Genomic DNA, 12,546 nt, shown 5'->3' with positions numbered 1-12,546 from the left:
CATGACACTCAATAATAATCTACTTCCACTGGACACAAACAGCAAAAACGCAACTTTATCTGAATCTCAGTTAAAATAACAACAGATAAAAGGCCATCAACTGTTTTACATCGATTAGAATAATATGTCTCACCATTTCTCCAGCTAGGAATTAAGATTGTTTTTAATTTAAAATGAGCCCTGTGTATTGTGTATGGAAAAATAATGTTGTAATTCATGTCAGAAAAAGACTTACTAAAGAAAATCCAGAGCAAATGTAATACTTCTTTGTGATCCAATGTTTAAAAAGAGCCTTGCAATCGGCTCTAAAGCAGGTTATTTATCATCAACATCCCATTTAAATGAATAGGACTGAACTTTTGTTGTACCCAGAAGAAGAGCGATGACGTCATCACTTAAAGAGATATTTCAGGATTTTTGACATAGGGCCTCTTCCTAGTTCCTAGTTATCCAGAGTGTTGTTGATTTCTGGAGGAAAAAAAAAAAAAAAAAAATCATCATCCTCATCATCATCCTACAAATAATAATGTTTTTTTTTGTTGTATATTTGGCCATCAGCCCGGTGATTGTCCCTGACCCATGGGTGCCCCCCCATCCCCTTACTGTTGGGTGACACCAACACGGATGTAGCACATAAACAGGACACGCATGCATAAATAAACACATGCTCCACCGGGACAGGCAGGAGGTCAGCGGATCGCAGGAACGAAGCACTCAGCGTCTCCTCAAAGTCACTCTCAAACCTGAACGACAGGGGACGAACTGTAAGCACGACTCAGACTTTCGAGCCATAATGTTTGAGAAATTGTATTGAGATCATTTAAACCAATCCCACATTTTCACTGTACTTCACTAACTTCCCCATGCCTATCACTTTTTATTTTTTCTTTATCCCCTGAGACTGCAGACTTGCGTGCACTCATTAAAAGTTTCTGCTGACAATTACCCGTCTTCATTTTGCAAAGGATGCGTGAACCTCATCTTCCTCGTAAAACTTTTGAATGAGAAAAGACACAGACTCACAGTGATACAAGCGAGTCCTGAGCTGTTCATCGATACATTGATCCTCCATTTGCCCCATTTTTGCTCACAGCGACAACACAATCTGACAATTAAAGGCCGTTTTGCTGCAGCCGCTGTCCCTCCTGCTTTTATCTCTGAAAGTATAAGGACATAATAGCTGGAGTGTTTATCTTGGCCACTCCAGAGTTAGTGTCTCTCTCTCGAGAGAGAGGATGGAGGAGTAATTTTCTTCCTTTTGGGTCAGGGATCTTTAGAGTTATGGGTCAAGAATAGACGTCCGAGAGCGGAGCGCTTAAGATGGGACGGGGCGGTGACCTTTTGTCCCACTCAGTTTAATGCAGTGTCTGAGGAGTGTAGGTGCTTCATGAACACTTGATAAAGGGGCCAAAGAACAAGGTTTGAAGGGAGAAGTTGGCTGGTTCGAGAAAGTGCATGCCAAGCTTTGGAGAACAAGTCAGGGGGTGTTTCGAAACATGTTCACGGTATGATTATGATGACAATAATCAGTCATATTGTCAAATATTTCTCACCCTAAAGTTGAGAAATTATTCCAATCTACCTAAGAAAGATTTGAATTCGTGGTTACCTTTTCTAAATAGGTAAAATGGCTGATGACAATCTGTTTGTATGTTATTTCATACCTCACTTGATGTGTCTGGTCAGCTGATTTAAACAGTTGTAGGCTCTGTTTCCTGCTTGTAAATAGAAGGCAGTGCCATCTGCAGTCCGACTTTTTCAGAATTGTGTCCCAGGTGTGAGAAAGTTGGTGAGCCCCCTGGTCCCGGTTCAGAGTCTGGGGAGTGGACATCCGGACCTCGGTGGCTTCTCTGATCCAACGAAACACAAAAATCACAAAAATTAGATACCTTGTTTGTCGTGCAGCAAATCATATGAGGATAAATCGGTAGAGCATTTAACATCAGGAAGAAAGAACACAAATGACAAGGAAGACATAGAAAGCTTGCACACGGGCCACCAGACGACAAGTAGAACAAACAAGCTAAAATCTGCAATATCAGAGCACTGCAAGAGGGAGAACCACCTCACGGATTGGGACACTGCCCATGTCAGTGGCACAGAGAGCGAGAAGTACCACCATTGGATCAGAGGAGCCATTGAGATCCAGAAGTGCACACCCCAGACATGAACCGGTGCGAGGAAGAGAAGACTTAATGAACAGGAAAAAGACTGATAAATCTCACCGTGGAAATATCATTAGCACTGTGAGATCAACCTGGAAATCTGATGAAATTGTTTTTGATTTGGATTGACTTTTAACATACTATTTTTTAGTGTGATTGGCCAAAATGCCATGAGCTTGATCAAGTCGATGCAAAGGTAACAACAAGGACTGGACGTTCTTCTGTGATCTTAGCCCTGTCTGCTGAGGGACTCCCATCAGCCCTGGGTCTATATATAGCCTGTCCATCCATGGGAGTGGGTCTCTCCCCCGAGGCTTCTCTTTTCTCCCACTGGGTTTTTGAGTTTTTCCTTGCCGTGTAGGAGAGTCTAAGGACAGGGGATGCCAACGAGGCCCTTCTCCACCTGCTGCTGACGCTTATTTGGACATTACCTCTGGACATTATGTTTGCCTGGATACTTCATGTTACAGCCCCAGGCCTCCAGTCTCCCTCCAGTTCGTATTAGTGTTGGCTGTGTGGCTAATTTTCCTTTGTCCTCCATGGAAACCTGGCTGTGTGGGCCCTCGTTTCATGCTCAGCTCTGGTTTAATTGTCAATTCATATGAATCGAAATGTTTAACATATGTTTATATGTATAGCCAGAATCATACCTTACGTTTTATGGGGTGCATAGACTATTTCTTTCCCACTCATAAGAGCTGAGGCAATATATTGAGGGTTTCAATATGTATATTTTTCCGCCCTAAAGACTTAAAGACTTGCTGGTTATTGTGCTCCCCAAAGCTAAGTGCCTCTTGAGCCTGGACGTGCCTGTCAATGGCTGCGCTTCTAAACCAAGCTCTTGGTTTGGAGCATTCAGTGGTTGCGGATGAGCATTTTTTTGTTCTTGCTCAGCAGAAACAGGACAGAGCCTTGACCAGTCGCCTCCTAGGAAATGAATGAAGTCATATCAGTGGCGGACAAAGACACAGCGCTGGTCGAGGCTGCGTGTGTGTGTGGCTCCTGGCAAAGTTACAGACCACTCCTACTGTTGGTGGAGGGGAAGTGGCAGGCCTTGGCACCTCATGCAGTCCCAGAAAACAAGCCAAAAGCGGGACATCAAAGCACAACAACAAACAGCGCACAGAGAGAGAGAGGGGGTGTCTGAGCCGTCTCCGGTCATGCAGGGCCAGGTGCACCCAGACTGGATATTTGGCAATAACTAAACGGCCTCTACATGAAGTCACTCTTGATCTGCCGCCAAGAGGATTGAAGAGAATATTGCAAGGTGAATTGTCACTTTTAAAGTGACTCACAAGAACAAGTCGTGGAAGAGTTCAGTGAAATAATGGGTGCACTCATTTATAGGATGATCGACAATGTTCTCAAAGATTTTACAGACCTTTATTTAAAGTTAAGTTTAAGAGATTTCATTTTCAGGGGAAAGAGTGAAGAGGAAATCTATGCAAACTCCACACAGTAGTCTTAAATGATCTAATTAAAACACACAAGAAATAAAAGTCCATATCAGTGAAACAAAATACCGTATTTTCCGGACTATAAGTCACATTTTTGTCATAGTTTGGCTGGGAGTGCGACTTATACATGTATTTTTCTTCATTATGCATTTTTTGGCTGGTGCGACTTATACACCGGAGCGACTTATAGTCCAAAAAACACAGTACTGAAATTTAGAAACCAAAACCGACATGAGAGGAAAAGTAGCAACTTCTAATTAACATAAGTGCTGAGTTTAAACCTTTGGAAGTGCAATATGTTGAACAAGTCAACAAAACCGAAGCCTATTGTCATGTTGTTTTGGGCCGGCTATTTGGCGGACTGTAAAAGCCCCTCCCTGATTGGCCAAACACCCGCTGTTCTTCAATATGCCACAACAGGACTCTCATTCATAGCTGTCCAGTTTCACCCCCCTCTCTCTCTCCTCCGGGGCTGCCCCTGCCAGGTGTGTCCGAACACATGCCCGCTGTCCCGGACGCAAGGACGTGCCAAAACAACTCAGTCTGGGAGTCCCACGAGGCACCCAAATACTGCACAGACTGGATGAGGGACAACCAATGATTTGGAGGAGGGAGTGGTGTGAGAGCCATCAGATTTTCAGTTTTGTACTTTGTGTTTGGATTGTTTGGGCCTGAATTTAAATGTTTCCTTGTTTTAAATTCAAAATTCATCTTTTAAATATTCAGTGTAATTTCGTTCAGGTTCAACAGTCAAAATTTAGAGCGTGTAATTAACTGTGAAAATAAAAAATATCACCGCACATCCTCACTACCGTTAAGATTTCAGTCAGGCAGAAGAGCATGAAAGGCAGGATGTTTAATTTTTGTTTTAGATTTGACATTTTAAAATAAAGATTTATCACTCATTCCATTTTAACAAGTGCATTACATTTGAGAGAAGACTGAAGTAGTATTAGCAGCTAAATAATACAAGAATTGCATGCATTTCAGAGCATGTTTGTAGAGGTCTGAACAGGGTTAGGTTTTGTTCAGGTTCAGTTCTCTGCAGAGGACAGTATATTATAATTATTCAAATAAAATATAACTTTGCTTCTCAGCCAGTGCTGCTCAATTTATCACAATTGACTCACAGAATAGACAGGTCAATAGGAAATATCCTGTCAATTGTAAGACAGGATGTTTCCTATTGACCTTTCCATTCTGTGGGCGGGATTTGCTAATGTGGCTGGCTGCAGTGATATGGCATATTTCTGATATAATATTAAAGGCCGAAATAACCCAAGAATTGACAATCCCTCTGGAGAGAAGGCTCTGGACCTCTATGGCACGCAGGTTCATTTTTTATTCACAATTAGCAAAAATAGGACTTTTATTTCCTGTGCATTATTTCAATAATTTATTTGGTTGTTAAAAGTTGGTTCACAATTATTTGACAATAAACACTGGGTTCACTTTAATTGCTTACATAAACATAGACAATAAGCTGTTGAAACTAGATTAAGTGGGACGACCTTGGACAGTAGTGAACCAAGGCACAACCTTTATTGCATTGGCGCAGACCAGGTACCACTAAATTTGAAAAAAGATAGTAGGACAATATCGAATACCCATACCATCCCTGCGAAAGGAGCATCTGGGGTCTACATTGAGGAGCTGTTACCTCAATGTGGAACTAAATTACAAAACCTCCAGTCAGGGCCAGCATGGTGACCACCTTCAGGTTTATATCATGGGATTTAAATTTTCACCAACGAAATTTCCCTTGTAAGCCCAACCATGGATTTACAGTATGAGTTACTCTCCATTTTGTTGCCTCATTGTTACTGATAACCAACGCTACCCGTACTTCGGAGGAGCGAGGAACACACCAACACACATCAGGAAGTGGGTGACGTCAGAGAGCTAAGGAGTGAATGAACTGTGCTTATATACCTACGGCACCGCCAGCTGGCAGGGAAAAAAATGCAACAGGCGCCAAGGCTGCTCGATTAGTTAGCCATTTTATACTCACTACTGCCACCACAGGCCATAAGTGTAACTGCACCTTCTATATAAAGCTTGTGCATGACGGCACTTCGGACCTGAAGTAACACCTTTTTGAGTGACAGTGCAGGATTTTAGAGACAGTTGTGGTGAACAGGTCTGAACTCATTCTGCACATTAGGACATGGCTGAAACATGTAGGGGGAGGAAAATCCTTAATTTTTAACATTTTTAAACTCCGTACAGTTCCTTTAAAAAAAAGTTTCTAAGCTAATCCTCTATTTCTCACCTGCCAGCCCTTACACCTGCACAAGCAAATCAAGCACGCGGCCTGATGACATCATCACACAGTTTGATAATGTTGGACATTTTTCTATTAGCATGTGAAATGAGACAATCATCACAGCGGCATGAAATAATACGTTAATAATAAGTTTGAGCCCAGTTGAGATCTGCTCCTGAAGAAAAGGCAAGGCAAGTTTATTTGCAGAGCAACAAGTGCTTCACAGTTGCATAAAATTAGTAGAAATCAGATAAAATCAATAAAAAAATTAACATAAAATTTATCAATTACAGTAAGGCAAGAGTGCAGATAAAATACTTTCAGTCATATACAAAGGCAAATAGAACAGTTTTCAGCCTAGATTTGAACAATGTCAGAGTTGAAGCCTGTCTCACATCCTCGTGAAGACTGTTCCAGATTTTAGCTGCATGAAACTAAAACACAGCCTCACCGTGTTTATTATTGACTCTGGGAACCACCAGGTGACCCCTCCCTGAGGTTCTTAGGGCTTGAGATGGTTCATACGGCTCTAACATGTCAGAGATGTACTTTGGCGCTAAACCATGAAAAGACTTGTAGACAAGCAGAGCTGTTTTAAATTCCATGCTCTGAGTGACAGAGTTCGACTCTTACATAACCAGTGCAAGGGCAAAGGACAGAGAGGCTTCTAAACAGCTGTTCTCCTTTCACTTAAAGGTGAGCACTTATCAGTGGCGTTATTTAAGAGCTATAACATATTATTATAACATTATGATATTTTTATTTACGCGCAGGACGAATTCACACGCTTTGGATGGACAAGCGGGAGGTCATCCTTAATAATCGTTTTTTTCTCGATTATGTCATTTTTGTAATTGTGAAGTGTAAAAATCGTAATTGAATTCTGATTAATTACACAACCCAGGAGCCATATCACATGAGGGAAGAGTTAAGTCAAATCTTAGAATTTGGACACTGGTTCTTTAGGAGCTGAGGTTGGTTTGAGTCACTGCGCTCACTTTGGACTCTCTATGAACAGTAACTTTTGCCAAATGACCCTCCATAAATGGTCCCGTAAGTAGAAAACCACTGGTCTATTCAAAGCACCCTCCTCTACAAATACCATCTTGACACAAAACGGTAGTAAAACAATAATTTTATGCAAGCCCCTATCCACAAATTTCCTTGGGATTAATTATAAAAGCTGACATAATTTTCCGCGTGGATAAACTCACAAGCACACTATACAGGACAAGCCAAATATATAGGCAAAATGAGAAACTCCCGCCCCCTCCACATTTGTTCGGCTCAAACATACAGCTGGAGATGACCAGTGTACCTCTGTCCGTCAGCAAATAGCCCATATAGCTGAATGTGATGGAGGCAGCGTCTGGAGCTGAGTTTGTGGCCCTGAAATGATGATAGTTTCACTCAGGGGAAATCAGGCCAATCACAGACACCTCTCACCTCGCTCTCAAACCCCCCTCCTTCTCTCCCGCTGCCCTCAGCCTCACACACACCTCACGCTCATCTACCGCTCTCTCCTGATCGCTCTGTAACAGGAGTTTCCAACCAGCCCTTTCCAAGTGGCCTCCCAAAAGGTTTTCTAGCTTGACGAGTCAAATTTACACAAGCCTTTTCTCTCTATCCGCCAAAGGGGTGGGTTTACGAGCGCATGAAACACAATCTCGAACATTTAGGTGAATTATAAATGTATTAAAGTAGACATATCCTGCTAAATCGACTTTTTTGGGCTTTAAACCATGTTATAACGTTGCTCCCTCATCAAAGACATACCTGGAGTAGAAGTTCACACAGTTTTGAATAGTCCTCGGGCAAAGCTGTGAAATGTACCTGTTTCTTCTACGATGTCAGCACTTCGTTCTGCACTTCCTGGATACAGCTGCGTAAATGTTAAAGCCTCCACGTTATTAAAGCCCATAATCCAATATTAAATCGGTTCAGAGCCATTCTGCACAAAGTGTGTCTGTCACAATGTGCTGAAGCTGTAAACCACACTGTAAATCGAAAGTTTTTTAACACGTTTTTATTCCCACAGTTGCCATCAGGAGGAGCCCCAGTCAAAGTCTCCAGCTCGAGTAGGGGAAAGCTGCAGACCCGGAGCCGAGACAGATCTACCGTGAAGTGAATCCACCATGATAGTGCGCCCTCTGCTGGATAAGACGGATCTAGCCCGATCATTGCCTGGCCTGCCTAACTACATGCTTTCTCATAGATATTTCAAAGACATATAGTCTGGGAGTAAGCATGATCTCAACGATTTCCCGGTGGGCGTGATTGAAAGACGGCATCAACCAATCAGAGCAACATTGGATACGTCACAGCAACAAGCGGCAGGAAGCCTTTCCAAAAACGTCCTTATTTACAGGGAACGCTTTGAACGCTGTTTCTTGCTCCGGTTTTAGGGATTCTTTTTTTTTTTTCATGATTTAAAACAGACAAAAGAGCAGAAGAAAACATCGTATCACTCGCCGCCATCTTTAATGTTTTGGTAGAGTGTGACTTTAACCCTAATCTTAACCAAACCCTAATCCTGACCCAAACTAACCCTAACAATAATTGTAAAACTTAAAATATTAACAAATTATACCATTGTGGATTCGCTTCTACCAGTGGAGGGTGCTCTATCCCGGTGAATCCGCCTCAATGTCGTGGATCTGCCCCGGCTCCGGGTCTGGAGCTTTCTGTTATTGAGCCTGTATTTTATTGTTACTGTTTAATTCTTACACACATTTTCAAATGATGAAATGTAAAATATAGCAATGCACCCAAAATACTGTTTTTAAGTCTATTTTTAAGCCCTATATGTAGGATATGTTCACACTAAAGGGCAACCAAAATATAATTGTACAATCAAGTGTTTACTATCATCATCTTGTGTTTTTTTTCAAGTATCCTCAAAGCAAGAGTACGTAGCTCTCTACCATATGACTAACAACCCATTCTTCTATAACCCATATTTTACAGTAACGTTGGTACAAGAGGGTTCACAAACAGGTAAGTGTTGATTTTATATCCCGTAAGAATGAGAGATGGAACTTTATATTGAAAAGTGATGAGGCCTCCTGGAAAACGGGGAGCCAGCCCTTGGCCATAATCCACCCCCCACTGCTCCAGAGATGGAGGCGCTAACCAAATAGAAACGGTCTATATGGAGGGGGATAGAGTAAACAAGAATAAGATTACACCAGCGGCTTTTTATAGACAGAGGTGTTAAGGGTTTCATAGAAGTTCATATATCCAGGATGTGTTATTTATTTATTCAAGACGGGCCAGTGCATATTATTCACCACGAGTCCTTCAAGGCCCATGTGTAAATATATAATTATGGTGACAGTCCTACATATTTCCATTCATTATTTACTCTTAGTAACAAGAAAGTCTCAGGCAAAAACAACAATGTGAATAGGACATAGGACTTTTTTTTTTTACTGTGGTTATTGTGTGACCTGGGGAAAAATCGTGGTTTTGTATTGAAGCAGCGTAAATCTGGATAAGTACATTACCCTGAAGAAATAAACTTAAATCCACACGGTGCCACAGGGAAGTCACAATATAAACAGTTACTATATCCAGAGCACTCCTTTTTTGAGTCTGCACACAGAGAATAGTACTGGAACAGATAAACGCGAGTCAAAAACACTTACACAGAGCATTTCTCAGCCTATATAGCCCTCGCTCAAATTTAATAGAGCCGGTCTGAGAGACGTCTGCGTTTGGCCAGAGGCTGTTTGGAGCTGTAGAGGAAACCCTTTTCTTTTGCTTCGTGCAGAGATGAAATGAGCACGTATCAGATCGAAATGCCTCTTTGTCCACGATATTTCCTCGAAAAGGACCCTTTTTTGAAATAAAAGTAAATTAAGCTCAGTGTAATTTCAACCAGGAGGACTTATTGTTATTCTCATGTGTCTGTTGCTGCCAATCACAGCTCGCTAACTTTACCTCTCTACTGATCAAGCCAATCATGTTAATGCACTCTCTATCCCCTACTCCATCTAGGTTAGCGCACTTCTCCTACTCTTCAACTCGGGCAAAGAAATCTACTCTCCCTTCATTCCAGCGCTGATGTCGAGCAAGCTCTTGGTAAAATCATCTCTCTACTTTCTCAAGTCTCATGGTTAATACAAAAGCAGGCAAAATTGATTTTCAAGAACCTTTTACCATATTACAATGCTGATCCGTCGTTACAAACCCGATTTGTGTTTTACGGGGGGTCTCAAAAGGGCCGAGTTGATTTGTAATGCAACAGATGATGAAATGAAGGCGCAGTGTACGTGGCGACAAAACGAGCTGTTTGTTTACTTAAAAAAAAAAACCTGGGTCCTTCATGGTTAATACTCTCCCTCACAAAAACACAACACAGATGTGCAAAAGTATCCGGTGAAACAATGTGTAACACAGAAACTACAAATGAAGTTTGCAGAAAAAGACCAAAAAAATAATGCCTCTGTATCAAGAGAGCTGCTTGTTTATGCGTTGCCATGACGCCACAATGTTTGTGAACTGGAGGATACGAGGGGCGAACGCAGAACAGTCACATCACAGCCCTATAGATACAGACGGCATCTCTGGAATCGGCCATACATATTCATGTTTGAAACAGTTAAGGGGGAAAACAAAGAAGAGGAAGATCTTTCTGTCTCCAATTATTCAAAAACGTTTGGTTCAAAAAGTTTTCTACCCAATAAAGATACAAACACATGGAGAGGAGCAAAGTGGTTTAACAGTCCATAAATACATAAATACAGGAGAATGCTAATATGATGCTGTATGTTAGCATTATGCTACATGCTGACGCTAGCTGCGACTGCCGTTTTTTTTTTTTTTGCTTCCACTGAACAATCACTGTGATAAAATATCCGTATGGACTTGATTTAGACTTGACTTTATTTATGTGTGATAAATACATTTGTGTTCCACCAGAAAATGGCTAAAAAGAGTGAACAATTGCGTTTCCAAAAAGATTCTATTTTCCCACTTGGCGAAGCCAGGCCTCCTTCTATGTGAGCACTGATTGGCTAAATTCCGAATCTCATTAAATTGTATTTCATTTATATTTAGTCAAAAACGGCTTGTACATAATTTGTGATGACTTTCACCAAGATGCAAATTGGCCATTTTATACTCACTACTGCCACCTCAGGTCTTACGCGTAACTGCAGCTTCTATATTAAGCTCATGCATGACGGCAATTCGGACCCAAAGTGACATAGTTTTTTGTGACAGTGCAGGATTTTAGAGGCAGTTGTGGTGAACAGGTCTGGGCTCATTCTACACATTAGGACATGGCTGGAACATGTAGGGGGAGGAAAATACTTAGTTTTAACATTTTTAAAGTATAGTCCCTTTAAGAAGCCACAGCATTCAAGGAAGTAAAAAAAGTCTTCCTCTGTGTGCTTACGCTCCATAAAAGCGCACAGCGAACACAGCGCCGTTTGCTGGGCAAAGGCGTGAACTGCAGTTTCATAGGTTTTGTTGGCACCTCATCATTCTCATATAAAAGCAGATCGAGAGGATGTGACTGCTGCGTTTTCTTGGAGACTATGCCATGTAAAACTGCGTCGGAGTCAGGCCAAGCCATTTTAGATCAATGCAACATTAACCAGCAACATGAAAGACAGAGATCAAGCTGCGTTTGAAAGTTATCACCAAAATTCTCGCTTTGAGATATCTTATCGCAACCATAGATTAATGTAAAAAGACGGACCCGTTTGGATATCAAGATTTTTTGTTCATGGATATTTTGGGGGGAATATTTTCTCTTCCCAATCTGGCGCCCATTTATTTCTCTCCGTTTCTTTTGAGCAAGGTCAAACTGGTCCCTGCGCCAATAGCACAACCTCTGCCTGAGGGCCCAGCCAACTATTTGAATACTGCCCCAGGCTTTTAAAATGGCTTAAGGGTAACTTTGTAACCGTGTAAATATACGGCCAAGCAAAAGACGTGCATTGGGGTCATTGTTGGAGGAATACCTTGAACAATTTCTGTGGCACAACCATGGCAGTCTTTCCCATGGGAGACAAATGAAAAAAGACAAAAAAAACAGCTTGTTAGGTGATAATGGAGAGCAGGCTACTGACCTTGCAAAAATCTATTGATCAATACAAGTCTTGAAGATACATAAACACTTGAAGATGAATAAAACCTGGCCCGAGGATAGACAAGATCAACAATGCATATCACTTTATAATGCCATGATCTGCTTTGAAGGATGTTCAAGATAAACACTTTCCCCCCAATGTCAAAGATATGCTTTAGATTATGTGGTTTCTAATACGTCTGTCTGTTCTACTCCAGGTTGGTAATTTGAAGTATTAAAGATGAAAACAAACAAGGTAAAATGCCACTAATAAAGCGACAAAAATGTGTAAAGAAAAATTGAGAAAATACATTCAATGAGCAAATAAGCAAGCAATGAGACAACGTTCAGGATTTCAAATCGACCTTTAGCGCCCTCTGCAGGCAGTATTGATGAGACCTGTCAAAACAAGCTGTTGTTTTCAGCTAAGGACATGCCAGCAAATTCATGGTGCTCTGAAAAAAACACTTTTAACAGAGAACTGCTCAGAACTTGTCCAGTGATGGATTATGGGCTTTAAAAAATGTGGACGGCAGTTTTGTGTTCCCTTTATGACCCAATAAAGTCCAAGAAATATAG

Source organism: Gobius niger, assembly GCF_951799975.1.
Source record: "Gobius niger genome assembly, chromosome: 10".
In the NCBI taxonomy this organism is placed as follows: domain Eukaryota; kingdom Metazoa; phylum Chordata; class Actinopteri; order Gobiiformes; family Gobiidae; genus Gobius; species Gobius niger.
This window is presented reverse-complemented; position numbering follows the sequence as displayed.